A 23327-nucleotide genomic window follows, 5' to 3' on the forward strand; every position below is an offset into this window, starting at 1 on the left:
GCATTTCTTGGGTTACCTTAGGGGGGGACCTTTTATGATATCCACTGTCAAACTTGTTCATATGTTAGTAGGTGCCATTGCCAGGCCTTCTCCTGATAATGACTATGTGTTTCTTACTAATGCACAAAAAAGTAGTTGACAGCTCTATATTAGAAATAAGTTGGTTCAACCAACAAGTAGAATTTAAGTAAGTGGAAGATGCCAGGCAAGAGTGATGACAATCATGCAAGTTCTTCCTTTTAACAGCTCCTATTGGTTTTAATACTTGTTCGTTCATGCGTGAAAAAGGTTGTTTGTTTTAACTGAAACTTGAGTCTGAGTGAAGCATCAGGATCATCCTGAATACATCTGGATATGTGGTGCCTGGAAGTGCTAACTCTGGGGAAGATGGGCTACAGCACACAGTCTTTGTGTAACTTGCACATGCACATTTTTTCCCCCTAATCATCATTAATTTAAGAGGTTGGTAAAAACCATATTCAAGTTGCTAAAAAGTTTATTTCTTTTCTGCAACACAGTTCATTTTTTTCACATTGCTACATGCATAAACCCTTCTTCCCTCTCTGGATTCATGAAGTCTAATTCCTGACGTAACTATGAAGTCAACTAGACAGACGAGCAGTAGCCTGAAGGTGATTATATCTCACCTAGTTATCACAGGCTAAGCCAGCTAAACAGTTGAGGAACTTGTATCTGTTTGAAGCATGTCTTCCTGCAAAATATGAATTTCTTTTACAAAAAGTGGAGACATGGAGATTCACTGAGACAGTGAATCCACCAGTTCATCTGGAAATCTTCTTTGTTTTATCATCTTCACTGTTAAAAATACAAATGTGATGCTTCTAATTTAATTTCTCTGGCTTCAGGTTCCAGCACTTGGTATGCCATCCTGTTCTGTTACTGAAGTGTCCTTTTATAACCAGCATTTTCCTCTGTGAAGATGTTTAATCAAGTATTCTCAGTCCATTTTTTTTTTTTGATAATCAGACAATTTAAGTAAAACCTTAAGTGCAAGTTTAAACTTAAGTTTAAAACAACTCTCACTGGAGGGCATTTTCTGCAGTCTGCAAGTCATTTTTTCCACCTCTTTTCCATACCTCTGCAAAGTTCTGGACATTCTTTCTAAAGTATGTACCCCAGAAATGGAAACACTTCTACTCTCCCCCAAACTGCTTCCTCCATATTCTCACTATTCATTTTCACCCATTCAAGCATCTTGTCTTTCTTTTCCACAGCATTGCATGGGGAGTGCCCATTTCACTTCCTTGCACACTGTCACTGCAACCATGCCAGTGATCACCAGCGTAAAAGCAGTAGGGCCAGCCAGCCTGGCACTGAACATGCTGTGCATGCACCCCTACCATGCTTCAGTTCCAGCACATCCAGGGTAGGTTGGAAGCACCACACAAGGACAGATCAGTATATATCTGTGTAACAATATTGTTCCACACAACTTCTTTGAAGCAAGCAGTAGAGTACACTAAAATCCAACAAGATAGTTCTATATGAACTCTGAAAATGACCTGTAAATATGTAATTTTTGTATCTGATTCCTACATTGCTAGGGGAGGGGCACAATTTGGCCGTCACTCCAGTTTTATTCATCATCATTGTCTTTTACTTACCATTTTGCCTCTCTTTTACAAAACACAGATCTAGTAAGCAACAAATTTTTATTTACCCCTTATAAACCTTCATGGTTATTTTTTTTTCAGTGACATCTGATGTTTTAAGGTGACAGTTAACCATCTTTTACTCCATTAAGAATATAGCTTTATAGTAACTGATGAGTTATATTGCAAAATAGTTCAAGTAGCTGAGAACACAGACTAGACCACAGATGTCCAAAGCATCACAATAGGGAACATCTCTAATGAGAGTTTAGATTTTGTGCCTGTTTCATCAGAAGCTTTCACAATCAGCATTATTATTACTCATAGATCCGTGTGAAAATAGTTTTGCCTACGTATATGATCTCTCTTGAAGTTTTTTTCTGCGTTAAATAGCTGCAGCGGTTTTGTTTTTCCTCATTTTAGTCATGCTTTCAGTCATTCTCAACACCATTACCTAAGCCATCTTTGTAATAATGTAATGCAATACTTTGAGCTAGGACTACCCAAAAAAGTTTTGAAGACTCTCAGGGACATCAATTTTAAAATTTAGTAATTTTTGTCAGATTATTCACAGATGTTATGTCTTGAGCTCATCTTTACTACAGACAGTGTTTTGCACTTGAATTTTTTAAAAAATTATTTGTAGCCTCCCACAGCTAAGTCACACAGTGTTACTTGTTTTCAATAACTAAGTTCAAAACTGATCAGAGGTCTTTGCAATTTAGTTCTGAACTACTGAATTGACCAAAAGGAGTCCAACGTGATCATTTAAGATCTTTCCATCTTTTTTTTTTTTTTTTTAATCTAGCAGCTATTTTACAGAATAGGCCTGTGCTGTGCCCAATTCTGCGGACTCAGGCAGATCTCCTAAAAATCAAATCTTTCCCCAAAGGAGCTTACAGTCTAAGGAACATTAGTTTGTCGTAACATAGATTTAGAGAACTACCAGAAGGAAAACAATCCACCCAGATTTGACTATTCCACCTGAAAACAAAACAACGTAAGCGCTACTTTTAAGAGTTCTGTATGAAATTAAGATGTAGATCCAAATTTTGAGGCACTGCTGTTTGAAGCTGGACACTAAGAATGATCTGTCACAGCTGAGACTCCGGAGGGAGACAGTTCCCCTGGTTCAGCAAATGCTAGCTCTGCAGGAGGATCACAACAAAGCATACTGAAGACTTTGAATCCTCAAATGTTGAGAGATGGTTGTTCCATTTTAATCACAAGATGTACATTACCCTGGACTTTTTTTTATTGAAGGTAATTTCCATCAGAAAATAAAATGTGAGCTCTGGAAAAAGTTACTTTACACTAAAGAAACAAATCCCACAGCATGTTGTATTTCCGGCATAAATATTAGTTTTCTGTCTCTTATTTGGGCCTGTATTAAATTAAGTATGACTTGGGCCACAGAGCTTTGAAGCTGTAGACCAAAGCTTTTATTTTTGGTTTAGTATTTAATAGGATCCAGTGAAATTGATTGGGAAATGCTTTTGATTAGCAATTGTTGCTGAGCAGTGAATTCCACTGTGGATCCACCATGCAGTGCCATGAAGCACCCCATACCCCCATGCAGGACATCAGTTTCCTACTTAAATGAGGCAAATTACAGTAATTGGCTTAGGAATTTTGAACAATAAGATGACTAGGAGCACACCTGTTAGGAGATAGCACCATCCTCTTAACAATCAGAGGTGGAACACAGATTTTATGGTTTTTTTGGGGGTATTCAAAAGCTGTGAAGAATGCATATGAAATGGTTACTGCGGATACTGCAGACTGTCTTAATCCCCAAAATAGCTATTGCAGTCTCAAGCCAATATCTCAAGAGGTTATTTGGCTTCAGAAGAGTTGTTGCACACATGTACAAAGGCTGTAAAAGAGCGGTTTCATCTGATGTTGAGATGTATGTGTCACTCTTTTTTATGTAATAGCAGAAATTAATTTAATTCTTCATGTGTAAGCAATCCCTCGGTCTGGAAAGAAAGCCTGCAAGGTCCTGGAGGAAATGTTCAAAGCGCTTGCAGTTTGTCATGGAAATGAATGGTGTCTTCCAAGAAGTACACAGGGATGAAATTCTGTCTGTTACAGTTGTCAGGCTCAGAGTCACTGCAGATACTCTCACCTCGTTTGTTTGATGCAGTCCAACTTCCAGAGTGAATGAGAAATTTCATAGCTGTTATCTTTCCTTCACAAAGTTTTTATGCCACATCTGCATGGAGTGTTTTCATCAGGATCAGCGTCATCATCATTGTGAACCTGTAAAAGCATATGGAAGGACTAATCCTTACCCTATCCAACTGGAATGGAGAGATGCTACTTAGGATATCTGTTAACCAATATATAGTTCCATAATAACCTGGGGAATTTCACCTCAGTCAGGTACCAGTTGATTTATATTGCATAGAATTTAACTTTAGGTTTTGGTCTGATATGGCAAGAAATGCAACTAAACTGTAGGAAGGCTGGTGCTAAGTGAAAGGAGGCTATGTGTACTCTATCTTACATAATCCTGCAATTTTCTGTGTGTAGGGGACACAGAGATTGTCCTACAGATCAACAGAGCATGTGATTATCAGCCCTGGGAGTATAAGGACTGCCTCTACCCCTGGCTCATCATCTCTGAAGTTCTTCATCACTCTAACATGAACCTGTAAGGCATAGTTAAACATTAAATCAGGAAGCACACAGGAAAGAATATTTTTTTTTCTCCAGTTGTCTTTAGCTTTGCCCTTGGCAGGAGCTCCCTCAGAGGACAGAGGAAAAGCCAGTGCCGCTCTGCCACCTGCTCCCTTTCCCCCTTCCCACCCTGATCCACCCTGCACAGCTCTGCCCACATGGCTTCCCATCCTAACGGGTTGCATTACACACATTTCACAGCTGTGGCCTCTCCCATGATCAGCCAAAAATATCTTGGGCTGCTTGAGCCTGAATGCTAGCTGGCTGGGCTTCCTTCAGAGACCTAAGGAGTTCCTCTTGCCTCCTTTCTTTCTGCTTTCTCCTGGCTCCCTCGCCTGCTGCGTGACCTCTTCCCTCCAGTTCGTTTTGATTTAGTGGTGACAAGAAGTGATTCCCATGCTGCCAAGGAACAAGCAAAACAAAAACCATGGCCAGGGTGGTGCATCCTTCTGTTTAGAAATTTATTCTCATGGATGGAGAATCTCCTTACTACAGGGCTTCAAGCAAAAAAAAAAAAAATATATATATATATATAAAAAAATCTGTTACCACAGTTTAATGCCTGTAGGAAAGGACGAGGAAATTCCACACAATGCACAAAGCAGGGAAGGACATCTCCCTCCACAGAGGAGATTGTCATTGGCACTGATCATGAGAATAAAGAGGAATAGGTGGTTGTGGGGAAGGTGGCAGTAAGCAGTGTGTTTGTAGAAGGCCATGCCCAGAAATCAATTCTGCTGCACAAAGACATGATATCTGAAGTAAGTAGTTGCAAACATTTTTTAAAAGATTTTGTGGGAAAGGAGGATTCTTGAGGACTGCAAAGGTGAGACTATGCAGTTACTGTTCTCTTCTTGTGACCTTTTCAACCATCCAGTGTTATTTTAAGTCCTAGAGTCCCATGTGAAAATGCTCCCAAGAGCAGTGTTAAGTTTGAAATTTGTGCTATATAATATGGATTTCCCATATAAATGCAATCGGATCTCATCTCTCATGTGAAAATCTTAGCTTTTCCTGTGTTTTGATAGCAGCAACAGTTTTTCTGGACTTCAGCAGCCTGGACAACTAAGCATCCAAAAAGTAGCTATTAAGTACATGCACATAAATCACTCCTGTGCTCTCATGTCCAATCCTGAGCTCATCAGACTTTTGTGCATTCCCAGAGTGATAGCTGTGTCACAGGGCAGAGAGTTCACCCAGACTCACAGCCTGTGCGTGCAGTGTGTAGTCACTCTCCGCAGGCACATTAAACCTGACATGCTGGGCTTGCATTACGTTTGCAGAGCTGCACATGGGACACTTACCTCTTGCAGGCTGCAGAAGCCATCAGTCAGCATCCATGCACAGCGCTTCCAAAATCCTCTGAATGATCCTGGAAATATTACTCTGGTTCTGCTGCTTGAAGAATTGAATTCATCTGCTAAACCTGCAGTCCAGCCTGCTGCCTTCATCTGTCCTGTAAACATATTATTGGAGTGGTCAGAATAGCTTCTGAAAACTGATTTTCTTCACAGAAAACAATATCAAATATCCCTCCTAAGGAACTGAAATAAACAAAAAGCTCCTCAACACCTGGCCACTGTCAGCAAGTAAAAATGCATGTACTTAAATATGTTTGAGGAACTCACAAGTGAGGTAGTCCTCAAGAATAGATGTGTCAGGTTTGGCCCTTTATGAATGGATGAGTGAGGGGAAATGCCCACAGGGAATCCTGCATTACACTGTGCTGCTCCCATTTATCAGCATTGGTGGACGTTGTCAGTGCTGAGAAATTTGCTGGAGGGAGAAGTCCAGGGACTAAAAGAGTAAAGAACAAGAAAAAACAACACAGTGACTCAATATCTCTCCTATTTGGGGTTACTGCTAGCGACTGGAAGTGAAGAGTTGTAGGTGTGATTCTAAGCACACTTTAGTATTAAATAGGGCTCAAACTTCTCAAGGTCCATCCACAGACTGACATCTAGTGGAGGTAAGATATGGGCTGCAGAAATGAACTGAAAATCATCTCTCCAATCCTACCGATTGAATGACTACACTGAATATTCACTGTGGATGTTCAATTTACTTAAGTTACTAATTTCATTTGTGAAAAATAATTTCATAAGTGAATCCATGAATCTTTATTATGAACTAAAATCACAGGAAACAGTTAAATTCACAAATTCGCAGCATTTCATTTAGCCTACATAGACAGAAGGCTAGGATCTAAGTAAATCCCATTAGAAATCCCAGTAGAGTTTAGAATGTTTTCCATACTGGCAGGATTGTACCAGCATATAAGCTTTATAAGACAGTGCAACAGGTCTGGGATTTATATCTTAAGAGTAAAGAAGGAAAAAAAAAAAAAAAAAAAAAACACCACCTGCAAAGTTTGGTTTTGAAGCATTTATGGAAGCTAGTGTTATATCACCTCCAAGAAATAGTATTTTAGAAGATGCTATTGGTAATTCAGAAGTTGCCACATACATCCTCTGTCTCTCTTTAAAGAGAAACTATATCCAAGGAGAGCTATTAGATGGATGATGGACAGTTGCAAAACTGAGGAATACAGAGTTCAAATGTCAGTTCTCCAGAATCTTTTCCTTTGGGACTAAGGGTGGAAGACTAGTACAAATTACTGAATATTATTTTTTATATAATTCTTTGCAGCACAGGAAGATCTAGTTTAAAATCTCAGTTCTCGTTATTTTCTTAACATTGTGATATGCCAGCTTTTTCTTTTCTCCTTTGAGAGAAGCATACAACCTAAACTTTACAAAGAGAACAAGTATTGCTATAGAAGTAACATTTTCAGAAGATCTGCGGATTGGAGGATGTTTTAATGCCTTTAATTTCAAAAGCTTGACACAGAAGAAATCTGCTGAAACTTTGCTGTCATCCCTGTGAACTTGAAAAGAAGAAATTTGTGTTTCTTTTAAACTGAAATCCAAAGACTGTCCACAAAGTTCGTCTACTTATAAGGCTGAAAGGGAGCTTTGATCCATTCATGTTTTATATGATTTTTTCCCACAGGCTCATGTCAGTAGACAAAGGTTGTGATCTATGTATTATTATTATTTTTATACCACCATCTCAACTTCCTTAAGCCGACACGTATATAAATTAAATTAGATACTTTTCTTCTGCATATGCTGATTATAAGATTCAGCCTCTGCAGAAGTCATTATTTTTATTTACATGACAGGATTCTGATTTTCTAAATTTAAAACAAAAAAAAACAATCAATCAAACAAAAAACCCACTCCTTAACGCCTGGGTATAATAACACTATGGAGCTACATGGAGATACAAGAAAATTGTGACAGAGTGGATCGTCCAGCAGTCAACCTGTGCAGAGTCCTCCAAAAACCCAAAACTCATACCAATAAAACCAGTCACCTGCCTCTGTGTCTATCTTTTAAATACATTATCTACTTGCTAGATCCAGAATACATGTTTTTTATTAGCCTCTTCCCACATCATTTACCAGCTTCCGTATGTGCCTGGTACCTCAATAACACTGCATGCAGTTATTAAGTAATATAAATTAATAATTAAAATGAATATTAATTATTAATACTGTGCAAACACAGACATTCAAGACTCTGTCAGGGATGGGTGAGTCTGCTTTTTGATCTGAGCAAGTGCTGATATTCACTCTATACAAATACCGGTTTCACTGGAGGGGTAAATAAGAAGAAAACAGAGTGGTGAGTCAAAGGTGGAGCCTCAATTGGCAAGAATTACATCTGGGATTATATTAATCTAAAGCCTCCCCTTTCTTCTTGCCCATCATTTTTGTTACCTGGGACTCTGCAATTGCACAACACTCCGGGTCTTCCCGTTAGTCTTCAGAAAACATCTTGTCTCCCTTTCTGTGTGGTCCTGTTTAAAGGCAGGAAGAAAGGGGGAGCAAAAGAAAGTATGGCATTTGAATCTGATAGACTTATTTTTTTCCTTTCACTCATGCTAGCCCCACACTGATGACATGGCCATATTTGCCTCCAAGGTGAATGTTCACATTGGTCATTGCTCCAGTGCAGGGGAACACACAGGGTATCTTCAGGAACAAAAGCAGGATGAGATATTTCTTGTGTAATTAACGCAGTGTAAGAGGCCTAAGCTCCGTGAGCTGCACACTGTGCTCTGTCACTTCTGTTTTATGCCAACATAATTGAAAACTGGAGATGTATCTTACCCAAAATCTCCTGGGTTGTTTTTTTCAGCTAGAAAGAATTTCCATCCAGCCACGTCTGGTATAATGTACTAAACTAACATACAGTTACTTCCTAAAATGTTGCTTACACCTGCACACACATGACTTCTGAACACAGAATGTAGTTTCCCAGTACCATCATGCTCAATTGGGCAAAAGAGGAATCAACTGATAAACCAAAAGCAGGCAACAGAATCAGCTTTTCTCAGCAGAGGACAAAGGCTTGTAAGACCATTATGTTAGGCAAAGAGTATGGTGTGTATTTTCATTCCTGAAGAAAGGAGTGCCTGCAACTAGGAATCTATTATAAATCACATTTTTAGTGAGACTGGCAAAGCTGCATAACTCTGGCCTCGGGGAATCTGTCTAATTTGTCAGCTAAAATTCAGCCTCCTGATAGAAAACTAGTCCATTCATGCTTTGTGAAGGTTAATTACCCATGGAAGGAATCTGTTCGGGGAACTGTCAGCAGTGATGTGGTGTGGCATAATCATCAGGCTAGAGCTTCCAAGGGGAGATCAGGGGAGTTTCCCCTGCTTGTTGTGCCATGCCTTAGCCATGCAGCCCTTCTCTCTTCTCTCTCCTATATCTGGCCATGTCACTTCACAGCAGGGTCAGCAGGATGTCCCAGGAGAGAAGTCTCCCAGTGCAGTGCCTTGTTTCGCAGAGAAACTGCTTGCTCTGAGTAGCTGTCTGTCCTCTGTGTCTGGAAGTTAGCTGTAGTTGGCATGGCCTAAAAAAGGCAAGATTTTCAAAAAAAGTTCCCAAAAAAGAGATGAGTTCTTATGTACCCAAGTCCTACAGACATTCAACAGCAACTGCTTAAAACTCAGTGTCACTTACGTTTGAAGAGAGAAGGAACATGAATAAAGTACAGCGAATGTGATGTTCCAAAAATAATCGTGGGAAGAAGCACTACTTAAATTCTTAAGAACTTATTTGTGTAATCATTCACGTACATTATGAACTGGAAAAAATCCAGCATTGGATAAATTACTACAGATTTAACACTTCATATATCAGAGAATAATTTTACTTCTTTACTGGACTAATGAAAGTAATTACAAAGATTTTCTAGCTGCAGATCATAGTTTAATTCCACTCCATAATGCTATACACAGTGTATTTTTTTTTCTTCTGAGAAATAATCCTCTGTTTTTGTTCCTAAACTTAGATAAGCCAAATACCTCCAGCTCTGTTTGTTCCATCATTGTAGCATTTTTAAATGACTGTGTTTTAGCACCGCTAAAAAGGTATCCCAAACTTTGAGTACATCACTAGAATAGTGATGAAAGTGGAAAGAGTTGCTGGAACAATGGTCGGACCTGGGGAAAAATGATCATTCACAAGTATTAGCAACCATTATGAACTAGAGGTTCAGTATCTCTCAAGTCCAAGATCTGTCTGTAAGAAAGATCTTGAATTGAATTTTTAAGTTACTTTAGGAGTTATTCATTTTGTAGAACAAACAGGTCTCCTGGACTGAGTTAATCTTATTTAAAAGAGAAATAGTGTATGAATAAGATAAGAATTTCTTGGGAAAGAAAAAAAAAAAAAAAAAAAGATATGTCTAGCCCCGAACTATCCTTATTTACTTTTGTTGTTATAGAAAGGCTTAGTTAAAATACACTGTTACCAAAAAATGTTTGCTGCAATTAAAAATATAGTGCAGATTGACCAAGTTATCCTTAATTAGGCAGGGTGCTGAAGCCAATGCAAGTTTGCAAGAAACTGAGCAGTCACCCAAATTGGGATGATTTGCAACCTCACTATAATGCCTGTGTTTAAGTTTCTTGATGTATCAAGGCCCCTCTGTTTAATTTGACTCCATCAAATTTGTGTGTTTGTTCTATTAGATGGCATCAATAACCAGTCTCTTCTCAGAGTGCTGTATAGAAAAGGAACATAATTGTCTGAAAAGAGGCCTATTAAGTGTTTACTTTTAAATCAAAGAACACTTTTGAAATATTAAATAAAGAGGGACTACAATATATAAGTCACTGCAATCCATCTCAAAAATACTGACGCACATTAATGATTTACTTTGGGCTTATATATCTGTTTGCTTTCGTATTCAAAAAGCTGCATTGTTGTCTTAGTAACCCCAATATCTCACAGAATTTAGCCTATTCTCCATCTAAAGTACACCCTCTTAAGGAAATTCATACAGGTTCTCATGAGAGCACTTTTCCTTTTTTCCCCATTGTTTGCAAAGGAAGAAATAATGACTTGCTTTGTCCTGAATGGGCCATTTCTGTCTTTTCTTCCTCCCCTCTCCCGTCCCACTAATGACATCTGAGATTTAAACACAACCACAAACTCACAGTTTAACTATGTTCACAGTCTTAAATGAGTTGTGCTGCTTTACTGATATGCCATGAAGAGTCTTTCTAATAATTCTTCTCATTATTTTAGAGGATACCTTGATTCTCAACAGCCTGGCCTCTCATAAATTTCTTTCAACAAGGGCGATGTAGCTCTGCTGGGATATTACAGGAACATCATTAACTGGGGCATGTTTCAGCCCCTCTTGCCATCCGGGGCCTTTTCAGCCCTTTGGCACTTGATGCAAAGGCAAACATCAAGAAGAGGTTATCAATGAGCCTTGCAGCCTCATTTCTGCTCCATAGCATTTCCTGGCAGGAAAACAAGGGTATAGGAAAGAGCAGACTCCATAAGAAGCCAGGGATGACTCGAATTGTCTGCCATGAAACCGTCTGGCCTCCCTCTTGTGCTGGCAGTGTTTGCCCACAATCCAGTTCAGGGAGTTGAGCCAGCCAAAAGCTATGGCTGCAGACTGATGTTGGAGCTTACACCTCTGGGAAGAGTTCAGAAGGCTCTCAGTCCTGCCTTTCCCCAGGTGCCAGTTTCCAACCTCACTCTGTTATTTCAGGTCTAGCAGTCACCCAGCTGCAGAAGGAGCCAATTCAAGGGCTGATCCTGCAGGAAAACTGGAAGCTGACACCAGGACTCTCTGCCGTCCTTCCTCCAGCCCATTTTTAGTTGCTGGTGTCCCACACCTCAGCACCCCCTATGCTGTGCTGGTACGAGTGTTTATGTAGCTACACATCCATCTGATTGGTGACCTGGTCTGACTTTTCCATTTTTGCCAAATTATTTTTGTACAGAAAAGTTCTTGAAGTTGGTCCATCACACAGTGACTCAACACTCACCCTAACACAAGGGAGGAGGCGGGGATGTGCAGGAATGAGGGACTGGAAGGTAGAGAGGGCAGGACATGACTAACTTGCACTACTGCCCTTCCCACAGGATGTGACAGGGCATGTGATTTGGGGGAGGCAGAGCAGAGCTGAAAAGGAAGGTAAACTTTTTAGTTCATACCAGGCAGATCGCCACACATACTGCTGACTTACAGCTGACCTAGCCCAACCTAGATCCCAAGCAAGCCACAGGCAGCTCCCAAACTGGAAAATTCCCACCCTTTTGTCCCCCTGTCCCCAGCCTGGGGCGGCATGGGCTGCACACAGGGCAGGGAGAAGCCAACCTGAACCTGGAAAATGTTCCTGAGAAGGGGTGAATGGGCAAAACCCTACAGCATTCATTGAGCAGGTACAGCTCAGGCCCAGGCTCACACTCACCCGCAGCACTCTGCTAAAGCCAGAAGCAGCAAGAAGATTTGTTTAGCACTGTGATTTACATGACAAATCAAAGTTTGTTCCAGATGTTGATTTTTTTTTTTTAATTAAGAAGATTTATTCGTAACAATGTAGAAGAAAAGAAAGAACTAAGTGCAAGCTTGAAGCTTCAGAAGGGGTTCAAAGCTCAATATTATTTACTTGCTGCATAATCTCTTCTCATCACTCATTGACCTCTGGCAAACAAAGTGCTGAGCTGACAGCAATGTCTAACTTCCTTTCTCAAGCCAAGATTCTCAAAAATGCCTTCTTTTTGAAGTTGTATTTCAACCTCTGCAGGCACTCTGTCCAAAAATATCTCTTCAAAATACTGTTCTACTTGCCTTTTGCATTTAAGAGTCTTGCTAAGAGGACAGTAAGTTAGGTAGATAGTTTTTTAAGCATGAATAAATGGGAAAAAATCTAAAAGAAGTGAAGCTAGCCTGCTTGTATAAAGACAAACTGTTTTTTTACTTTTTTTTTTCTTTAATGTATAAAAATGTCACCTTAATCACCGCAGGGTTTTTTCAAGGGCAAAAGAAATCTCAGATCCCTACATAATGATATAAGATACATGGAGAAAGGATTGTTTTAATGATTAAACATAAAGAAGATGTGTAAATGACTGAAGAATGTATCAGGGAAACATTAACTACAGTTTCTCATTGTGTCTACCTTTGAGTTCTTAATAATTCACTTAGATTAGATGCTTAGGAGGACTGTCTCAGTTCTCACTAACATTAAGTATACAGATAATGAGTGTTGGTTTTTTTTTTTTCTATTTCAATCATACACACACAAAAAAAAATCCCAAAACATCAGACTTTGTCCACTTTGTGAAAATTTATAAGTCTGTCTTAGATCTGATCAAAGCTTTCCAAATTTTGGATGATGTTATCCTCTTAAAATTTTGATTTGTTCATTACAATTTGTTTCATGAGTTCAAGTAAGAGTATTGTTTCTGTTCACACTGCAAAAGAAGATATTTTGTAGGCATTACCTCTAGAAGATGAACATCCTTCAGCTGAGCACAAATGGAAAGTAAATTGCTTTGGAAATGGAAGTTTCTCAGGGATCTAAAAGCTCATACAAGGAAGAGCAAATTGTGACTAGTGCGTGCAGGTGTTATTACCTTCTTTCTATCTGACCGTTTCATGAAGCTCTGAACATCCCTACTAATGCACAGGCACTGGAGCTTAGCTAGTTTGCTCTGCATTGCATGGTCCTTGGAAAGCCTTTACACTTTCGATCATATTTAATTCATGAATACTAACGCAAATTTAATCTCTTCCCCACACCAGTCTGTGAATTTATTGGGAAAAAAAAATAAATATCCAGGTTTGCCCCTCAAATGAGTACAGCACAAATACTCTAAGTGCAGTATCACAGCTTTTCCCATACTGCGGCAATAAGGTGAGAAATAGCTTGCGTCTCAGCTGGAACCCAGTTTTAAGCACTTCCACTGGTGACACTCAGCAAAGGCAGAATCTGAAGATGATACACATTGAAATCTGATCAGTTATCTGCTGTTGGCGCAGGACAAATCCATCTCAGGCAAACTACCTATAAAGAGGTGTTATTTGTACTGGATGTTGCGGAAGTGGTGAGAAAGCCATAACTGCCTGTAAAAGATGCATAAGAACAGGAGAATCTCTGTCTCAGGGAGTTTGGCTGTTACCGGGGGGGTTGGGGGGGGGAGATATTTGAACTGATGTCCATAAAGTCAAAGGTTTTGCAATTCATTAGCTGTTCCATGTGCCAAGCCTCTCTATCCCACCATTTCAGATTTACCTTACTACAGAACATGTCTTTATATCACACAGTGAAAGTTTTCTAGCTGCAATGCATGGGTGTGAGTTAGGGCTAACCTGGGGGAGTAGCAGAGCTATTACAGGAGCCCGCCAGTGCTAAAATTGGGATAGAGTTATAATGTCCTCCTTGGCATGTTCTTTTCTACTTGATCCAGTTGGCATCTTTCTTAATTGCTACTCATATTAAGGGTATATTATCTTCTCCTCCATGAAAGCTTAGCTCACAAATTATTGGAAAAAAGCCCAAATTCCACCCATGTATGACCATTTCCATGTTCCTCCCTTCCCACCTCTGCAAAAGCCATCCCACAAAGTTTGCTCAGACAGCCCTGGCAGTGCCTGGTGCTGTGACGCAGTTTCGATGTGTGCCTTTCAAAGAGCAGAGAGATGTAAGAGAGGAAGCTGTGGCTGTGCATTAGAAAGCAGAAGCTTGGTGTGCAGTTTCCTCCTTGCCTTATCAGTTTGGAAATGAGGGAATGGAGGCAGAAGGTAGTTTCTGGTTGGCACACATATTCTCCAAGTTCAGTTTATCTGGAATACACATGCTTGTGGTTCATCCTCACAAATGCCACATCAGGCCCAGAGCCAATACAAACACAAAGTCTGTCTTCAATATATAGAGTGAAAATTAAAAAAAAAAAAAATATTTCCAGATCGCTCCAAATTAGAGTGTGCATACAAAGATGGGGAGAGGGGAGACATGGGAAGGAGGAAAAGAAGAGTGCTCTGACATTTTTGCAGAGTTATGCTGAATTCAGGCTTTAAAAGGTTATGTTGTAGAAGGAACAGCTATTTTTCCTAGCTGGCATGATTCAGAGTTCATTATAATACAAATAAAAGCATATTCAAACGCAGTAGGCCAAAGATCTCAAAGTAATGTGTCTTAATTCTTTAGGATAAGAATTTTCACAGGACTTTGTGGGAATGAAGGTGCCTGTACTCCCTGTAGTTTCAGGGAGATAGGAGTATTTAATGCCCCACACTGGGGTGAAACCTCCAGGCTTCATTCCTGAAAAAGACGTGTTAACAACTGACATGATATTTGTTTATTTTGTCTTTAGAAATACTGTAAAAGTCTGCAAAAACACCTTCCCCAGAATCATGTTTACTTGACATTTAATTAGGCTAGCTCTTGAAGTCTTTTTAATTTTCTTGTATCTTGAGATCCAGTCATCCATTCATGAAGCAGAAATAGCATGAATAAAATAAGGTAGAGCAAGAACTTTGCAAGAAACACTGCAACTGAAATGGATTCAGGCAAGTGTTTGATCACAACTGAAGGTAGGAAGGAAAAAAAAAAACAACACTGTTTGAAGGTGGTAGGTCACTAAAAATTAAATTAAAATAAAAGAGACCATATAAATTAATAAATTATTCATGGCAATTAGTTTGCCAAGCATAAATCCACAAAGTTTTCATTGAGAATAAAGATCCTAGTTTGGTTTCCTGGCCTGATTCCAGATAAGGTAATTACATTGTGCCTACTTAAATTTCCCCTTCAGTTGAGCATGATATATGTGTCTTCCTTTCCAGAAACTGTTGTCTGACAAATCTAAAGCCTGCCACTTGCCTTTCGATGTTAGATAGCTTTGGGTTTTACTACAAGACTCCATGCCTCTACACCAGTAGGCTTTGTATTTCTTAGCCTGATAGCACTAAAAAATAGAGCTCAAGTCACAGCGCTGCTAAATCCTAATATTTCTAATATTTTCATGCAATTAAATATTGTAATGCTCTTGAGCCCAGTTTCAGCTGTACCATACACACACAATTCAGCCCAGAAGGGCACAAGCTTTCCCCAGCCTCCAAAAGCTGCTGCGTGCCTTTGCCATTAGTCAGGAAAAAAAATTCAGTCTGGCTATCCTCCACATATATGAAGCTCACATCTTAATGCTTCCCTGTGGGCTGTGGGTTATCTGCATGTGACTTCACATTTCAGAGCAAGCTTGAAAACTTTTCCAAAGCAGCTGAGGACTGTTCCTACAGCTCCACCTTTTGGGAGCTGGGGGTGAGCCAGATTACTTGAGACGATTATTTCTTTACTAGAGAAGGACTTAACCTTGTTATATTTGTGGCTGACATTAATGTCTAGAATATAAAGAATAAAGCACACTGGAGAATTCTAAAGATGAGTAGCTTCCTCACATAAAGCCCTAAAATCTATTATGGTGGATATATACACACACACACACATATATATATATTTCTGAGTAGTTCCTGAAGGCTACTCAGTATCAGTAAGGACACTGACATATATACTTCTAATCATCATAATAAACGTGCTTTCATCTGACCTTCCTGCTCATGATTCACTTGAAATCATTGTGCCAAATTGAGACAGAAGCAAGACAGACCATATCAAATATAGCAACATCTAGTCCATGTCAAATTCAGTACTGTTCTGGTACATTTGAGTCAAATTTGCACACTCACAAAAGGCTGAGACCTAGAGACTTCATGAAGTCCTTTTAAAGAGGGCCCAGCACATGTCAGGAGGAGATGTTACCCTGTATTGGTGGGACAAAGACTTCTGAAACCCATGCAGGAAGCAACCGGGATGCCACGAGTTTCCAGACATCTGGATTAGGATTACAGCACAAGTCTACCTCTTCTGGAAAAAACAGGGCTGTGCTGAAGGCTGCAGGAGGGCCTAATCCAAAGCCCACTGCACAGTATGATACATACAGCTTCCAGTATGCTTCCTGCATACTGGGACTAGATTCAAGTTTGTGGTGAGATTTAAGATCAAAAGATACTGCAGTATCCAAGAGTGACCTTTAAGAGTAGAAAAACCCCACAAAATAAATCTGCTCACTTGGTTCCATAAAGTGGAGGGATGAGTGAAAAAAATTAGTAACTCACAGATCAACAACATAATATCCTTCTTACCTCATTTTACTATCCAGCCACAGATTAAATTGCTTTGATGAATATCAAGCATGTATTTGCCTTTCATCACTTTTCATGTTCTAAACCTTGCCCCCAGACTCAGCATCTCTGTTTCAGACTACTAAATATTATATGTGCACAGGAGCAATTTTGTGTGTATAATGATAGGCATGACTGTTAAACTGGTTTCCAGTGTCTTTCAGGCTGTGTCCCTGTAGAATTGCAATTAAACACTTGACAAACCACAAGGCTATGCTAATCCTGCTTCAAAAATCTCTGATGGTAATGATGGCAACCTGCCTTACTTCTCCACCAAAAGACTGAGAGACCCAGTGTTACTTCAACTCTTCTTAAAAATACTGTTTTTCCTTTTGGCTCTGTGGTTCATGTTCCAGCTGTAACATTCAGCCTCAGCTCACTATTGCCCTGTAACAATCTCTTCTTTGTTTAGCCCTACTACCTCATTTCTCTCTATTAGCCTTTAATCCCTGTCAGGGTTTCACCTTTGCAACGATGAGGTCACAGCTCATGTTGATTGGGAAAGGAAATCCTGATGATTGTTGCTGACAGAAAGCTGATAATGCTGTTTTTGGCAGCAATAAATTCTCAGTCTCTAAATGAAGACTAATCTTTTAGCCAGAAATCAGCTCTTTCAGTAGTTTTTTTGGCCTCATTCACAAATATTTTCCCATGCTCAAGCTGCTTGACCTTTGGAGCATTCAATGCACCTATGTTATTGTGCAGAACTATTTTCCAAGGATCAAAATAAGCAGCCATCTATCAATGTGAGTCAGGTGAAATTATGAAATAAACCAATTCCTCATTGGGAATGCATTACTCAGAGCTCTCTGTAGCTTCTGCAACTGTAAGCACAAAATTCATATCAGCTGCTGAGCAATTCTGTCAGCATTTTTATTTCTTCAAGTGACTTGTTGTCAGGACCAGTTTGCATTTTATTTATTTATTTATTTTTTTTCAAGACAAAAGTGCATGCAAAGAGAGAAAAGAGGTGAGCAGGAGAGGTATGTGCTGTTAAATTCATGTTGCTGCTCTGATGAGTGATTCAATAAAGATAGTTCTTAAATAACCCTGAGCAATGCAGATGCTTCTTTTACAACATCATAAATGCTGTCTTTAGCATGGTTCACCACCTTAAATCAAGCATGGACATTCAATTTTCCCTTCTCAGCTGCAGTATCCATTATGTGCAACACCTGGGACCTCCTGAAAGGACATCTCCTTGCCAGCAATGAGCTGCAGGAAGTTCTCCAATGGTTGAAAAAGAACAAATTTATTGGAAATCCAAAGCTGAAGAGCAAACAAGAAGTTGACAGTACTATCAGAAATTAACTTCTGCAAATTACGTTCTCTTTATTCTCTGTTGCTCCTGTTTCCCAAACCAGATGCTCCTTCAGCACACTGAAGGAGGTAATCTACTCTAGAGTATTATCTATGTAACAGAGCTTCAGTGCTCCCAATTGCAACTTCTTTATGCATTTATTCATTCCTGGACAGTTGTATCCAGGTACAATGCTCAACAAAATGTCAAGTTGGTGGTTGAAAACTTTGTTCTCTTCAGTCCAATCTGGCTATTGTTTTTGTCTCTACATCAGGCTATACTCACTCCTTTGATCAAAGTAACCCTGGACTTTGGTCCAAATGCAGATTTGAACTTTACAAATTGGGTCTTCCCCAGCTAACAAAGTAGGCATTTTACTCCCTTTCCTGCTAGCAGTAACAAAACTCAGTGCTCCTGTGCACAGCTGGTAGCATTTTAGTTAGGCAATCCTTATGTAATCTATTATAATTTTTTTCTTCCTTCCACAGCATGTGGGTCTTTCAAATGGTGAAAATCAACTATTGCGTGACTATAATTCTCCACAAATATGGGTTGCAGCAGAGCTCCCTAGGGGAGCAATTCAGGTGCCTGAACACAGATGTGCAGTGCCATTTTGGATGATTTAGGCTAGCTGAGATGCCCACACAGGGCTGGCAGATGTGATGTAGGAACTATGGAAGACACACCTTTCTGGAGGGGCAGCTAGAGCCTAGGTGGGGTATAAAACAGTCTCAAACATCTTAACTTATTTCAAACACCTGAATCACTCCTTCAGCCCCTCCAGGAGACACTGCACAATTAGAGGGGCAGATTGCTTCTGTGCTTATTAGCTGAATGCACTGTGTATGTAAGTTTGCCTCATAGATTATCAAGAGTCAATACATGATGGTATAGAAACCAGCACTTCAGTGTCTGTACTGGCATTCCCACCCTTACAAGGACAAAACATCAGTGTCTTTGTATTTTATTCCTTATGTCTACAGGTAAATGCTTTATGTATCATACATGTTTGCATCTGTCTGCGTGTATCATATTTTCCAGTCCTTTTGTCAACTAAATTTACTGGCCTCTGGGTTAGTCTCTTTAGAATGAGAAACGGAAGCTTTCTTCCTTGAATTATTTTGACTTTAGGATTCTTTCCAGTCTTAGTTTATTGAAAACTCTAGCATTTGCTACACTTCATCTGTGTGCAGGAGAAATTTCTCAGTAAAGAAATTCAGCTGAACCAAGACCCCTGACTGGACCTGGTTCACGTTCCCTGCCAAGAACCCTTCTTCATGCAACTGAATCCCACTTTCTCTCTGGGACAGCTCAAGAGCTCAGTGACTGCAACAAATAATGGCTATGGGTCAGACCAAAGGTCTAGCCCTTCATCTTGGACCAGAGAGTGTAAGCAGGAAAAATGATTAGGTAAACTCAGCCCAGAGTCCAGGGAAATGCTGCTCTGAGAAAGTAGAGTCTGTGGAGATGAAGCACACAAAGCAAAGATGCCATCTCCTCGGGCTAGGAGACTAGCAAGGAAGTAGGAAGGGTATAAGCAACTGGGATATGGAAAGCACAAGCAGAGATGGTCACCTAGCTAACTTGGTTTCCATTACCTGCCTTGACTGAATAAAATTGAATTTCCTTAATAACCAGAGTGCTGTCTGAAGGGACTGTGCTGGCTAATCTGTCCCTTGTTTCTGTCCTTCATTTGTATGCCCTGGGATGTTGCTGAGATGAAGTAGTGCATTAATGCATGGACAAATACACTCCAGCATAGAAGTTAAACTCAATAGGACCTCAGCATCATCCTTCCCTTTCTCCCTCCCAGGGCTCTACCACATCACAGAGCTTGCTGTTTTGCACTGACTCCTTTGAGCATCTGGCCATTTTCTGTCCATACTGCACAGCTCTGTTTCATAAAATTTAAACCTCAGACTGAATGGGTATATTAATACATCCTGAAAGGGAGATGTGTGCGTAGATATGCTAATTGGTGATGGATAAAATCCCAATAAATGGTACTTATTTCTCCTGGACCAGATCAAAATTCCTTCTCTGCATTGCAAACAGGTTTTGCAATCTCTTATGCATCGCTTTGCAAGCAGCTCTTAACACACTATCCTGCTTTTCTTACAGATCTGTTGCTGAAAAGGATGCATCTTATGCTTTTAAAGTCACTTTTTTTTTTTTTTTTTGGTATCTTGCATTTTATACAACAGTATAACATAAAAGCTAAAGAAAAAGGAGGTAATCCGGATACTGCTGAAACATAAACCCAACCCATCCCAACTGGCATCATGAATCATATCAGGAGGGAAAAACAAGCAGCTCAAGACATGGAAAAACCTTTAAGGAAGAAGAATTGGGAAGTCAAGTACAGTGCTACTATTCTGCAACGCCATTTTAATCCAGTTACACAACTATAACTGAGTAATTAAAGTTGCCACAAAGCGTTCTCCAGCTCCTCACTGACTACATTATTCCCCTTTCAAAATGTAATCACTTAAGCTAAATTAACCACAGTAAAATTGTCACAGCTCTGTTCTGTTGCAGCTAGATAGCATACCTTTAATCATTCTCAAGCAGTGCAGCTGAAGGAGGATTCTTGCAGCAGAACAGCTTGAATGCCACACTACAATTACATGACAACCCTGGAGACTGAGAATTGTTTTGGGTTTCAGAAATTTTATGTAAAAAAAAAAAAAAATCTTGAAAAGCAAGCAGTTAATTTCATCAGCGTTTTTACCCCATTGGCTGCAGACATTTCTCCTTCAAAACCTGTTTTCCATTCTATGATTTCTCCCCATGTTTTTGTCACCTCTTTTTGAGGTTATATAACAGTTATATAACAGTTACATAACAGTTACTCCTGGGTCCCCTTCATTGTACTTGGCCTCTCCTGGAGGAGGCACATAACGAAAGGCCAGCCTAGTGCCTGAGAACAGGAGGGCCTGGCAAACTGGGTATTCCAAGACACTGAGAGGCTGCAGAGCTGCCCGATCCATGAATCCTACCTGAACTGAGGCAGAAATTTCAAAAGTCAGCTTGACACATCAGGTCTGAAAACATCAGACTTACTTTGGCTAAGAAACTGAACTGATCTTAGCCATAGAAAAATTCTGCCCAAGCACTGAATTTGGCAAGATCCCAATGCTGACGGGAGTATTGCATAACAGGAAGTATTGAGCAGAAGTAATGGTAAGCTGCACTGCCAGCTCTTCCTATAAAGCAGAAAAGAAAAGCTGGGAGTTTGCCCCTCACTATCAGTTACCATGTATTTACTACTTTGCAGCACATGGTGGTTTTGATCTGTGCGATGTTCTTCATACTTATAAATGTACCTCGAATAAAGAAAACTAACGTGCTTTCAGGTAGGTTTGGAACATGGCTTAGCCTGCCTCTGAATTTCCTGCAGAAATTGGGTACTCCACTAGGAGGCTGACAAAATTACAGTTTTGTTTTGTTTTGTTTTGTTTTAAATGATTTCTTGCCAGGATGCAATAGATCAGTACCAGCTGGCTCACCAATAGAGCAGTGACTTCCTTATCCCCACCTCTTAGCAAAAGTTTTATGGCTTGGAACTGACAGATCTAAAAGGAAAAAAAAAATGCCAGACCTCACACAGTCTACCGAGAAGAGGTTAAACTTTATTTCCTGGAGTATCAACCAGGTTCTACCCATTGGTTGATAAAAAGTCCACGTTTTGAATTGTGTAAAGAATATAGCTGTTGTGTGGCACTCTAGATGAAGTCTTCTGGCTTTGAGGCCAAAATCTGGACAAAGAAGTTACAGTCACAACAAGTGTAGGTACACAAAACAATGTGTAACTTAGTTTTATAGTAAAGCCAGGATAATATGTATCTATACACACAACCCTGTGCTGTTATTTGTAGCTGCTTTATTGCACTTGTGATCTTTTAAAGTAATGATCTATATACCCGACTGCTAAAAGCATCTGGGTTAAAACACCCTCCACAGAAAAGCAATTTATTTATTATTTTAAATAAAGACCATGTAAAAGACCTTGTTTACAACACAAATTCTGTGAGTTGTATTGGCCATAGTGATAGGACAGGGAAGTGCCATGCAGCATTTGAAAAACTGAGGAGCAGGAGCTTCTGAAACTGGCTTTCAGTAAAGCTACCACAGGGTGTTTAACCTCTCTGAGTATTATGGAGCTGCTGTCTTGGGCATACGGCTCCTGCTCTGGTTTGAGCCACCAGAACATCTGATTCCCATTGAACATGCATAAAACTGAGCTTGGCCAACAGTAACAGTATCAGTTATCATAACTGTATCATAACTGTGTCAGTATCAGCTGTAGGTATATCCCGTACTGTATGTGTGAAGAGGCTTTCCACCAGCAGCAGATTAAGAGCTTTGGTGTGAACAGGTAGGGATTTTTTTGCCTGTTTGGTGGAATGCTAAGATTCAGACAGAACAGATTTGTTTTCATAAAAAGGTATCTGGTTTCTAGGGAAAAAAAAATCACTTCTGTGCAAAAGCATGAATGCCCAGCCCCGAGAATGTTGAAACTGAAATAGAAATGTTCAGTTTTTGGTACTCTACTACAACATCATAGGAGTCAGAGTTTCTGTCCTATGCAGAATGGAGATTATATTTTTCATTATGCACCATCTGCCATCATGGGGGAAAAAGTGGCATTATCATGAGAGTTATGGTCTGTAAAAGGAGCTCTGCTGTTTTGGAAGGAGCATGCACTTTCCTCTTCCATAGTCTCTTTCCAAAGAGATATATTTCAAATAAAGTTAAATCAAAACCTGAATCATTGAAGTGAATTTCATTTGACCTTAGTAGTATGATTTAGATTTGGAAAAATCCACTAACTTTTGAAGAAGGTGGACAATACATTCTGGAATGTTAGATCACAGGTCCACCTTGTTGCATTATCTTATCACTGGTAGCAACCAGTGCTGGACATCTGGGGTGAACACAATGGATTCTTCCCAACAAGACACTCTCATCCTCCAGCAATTTGCAGCTGAGAGTTTCTGAGACACAGGCAAAGTCTCCACAGAGTAACCTTCCATGAATTCTTCTTCCCAGAAAAATCTGTGCTGACATTTTTGTAACCTTGTGAAATTTTTGTGTCTATGGTATTTTTAACAAGGAATCCCACAGCTGAATTATCCAGCATGAAGAACTGCTTCTTTTTTG

General features: G+C 39.8%; 1 long non-coding RNA gene across 1 annotated transcript; it reads right to left on the reverse strand.

Moving 5' to 3' along the window:
• Positions 1-2660: 2660 nt before the first annotated feature.
• On the reverse strand, positions 2661-6049 carry LOC118250171 (uncharacterized). The gene is made up of 3 exons (XR_004779346.2): positions 5924-6049; positions 5600-5751; positions 2661-3875 (listed from the first exon to the last, which is right to left on the reverse strand). It is a non-coding gene; the product is annotated as an uncharacterized LOC118250171 (long non-coding RNA).
• Between the last annotated feature and the right edge of the window lie 17278 nt (positions 6050-23327).

The sequence above is a fragment of the Cygnus atratus genome, chromosome 1 (assembly GCF_013377495.2).
Source record: "Cygnus atratus isolate AKBS03 ecotype Queensland, Australia chromosome 1, CAtr_DNAZoo_HiC_assembly, whole genome shotgun sequence".
NCBI classification, from domain to species: domain Eukaryota; kingdom Metazoa; phylum Chordata; class Aves; order Anseriformes; family Anatidae; genus Cygnus; species Cygnus atratus.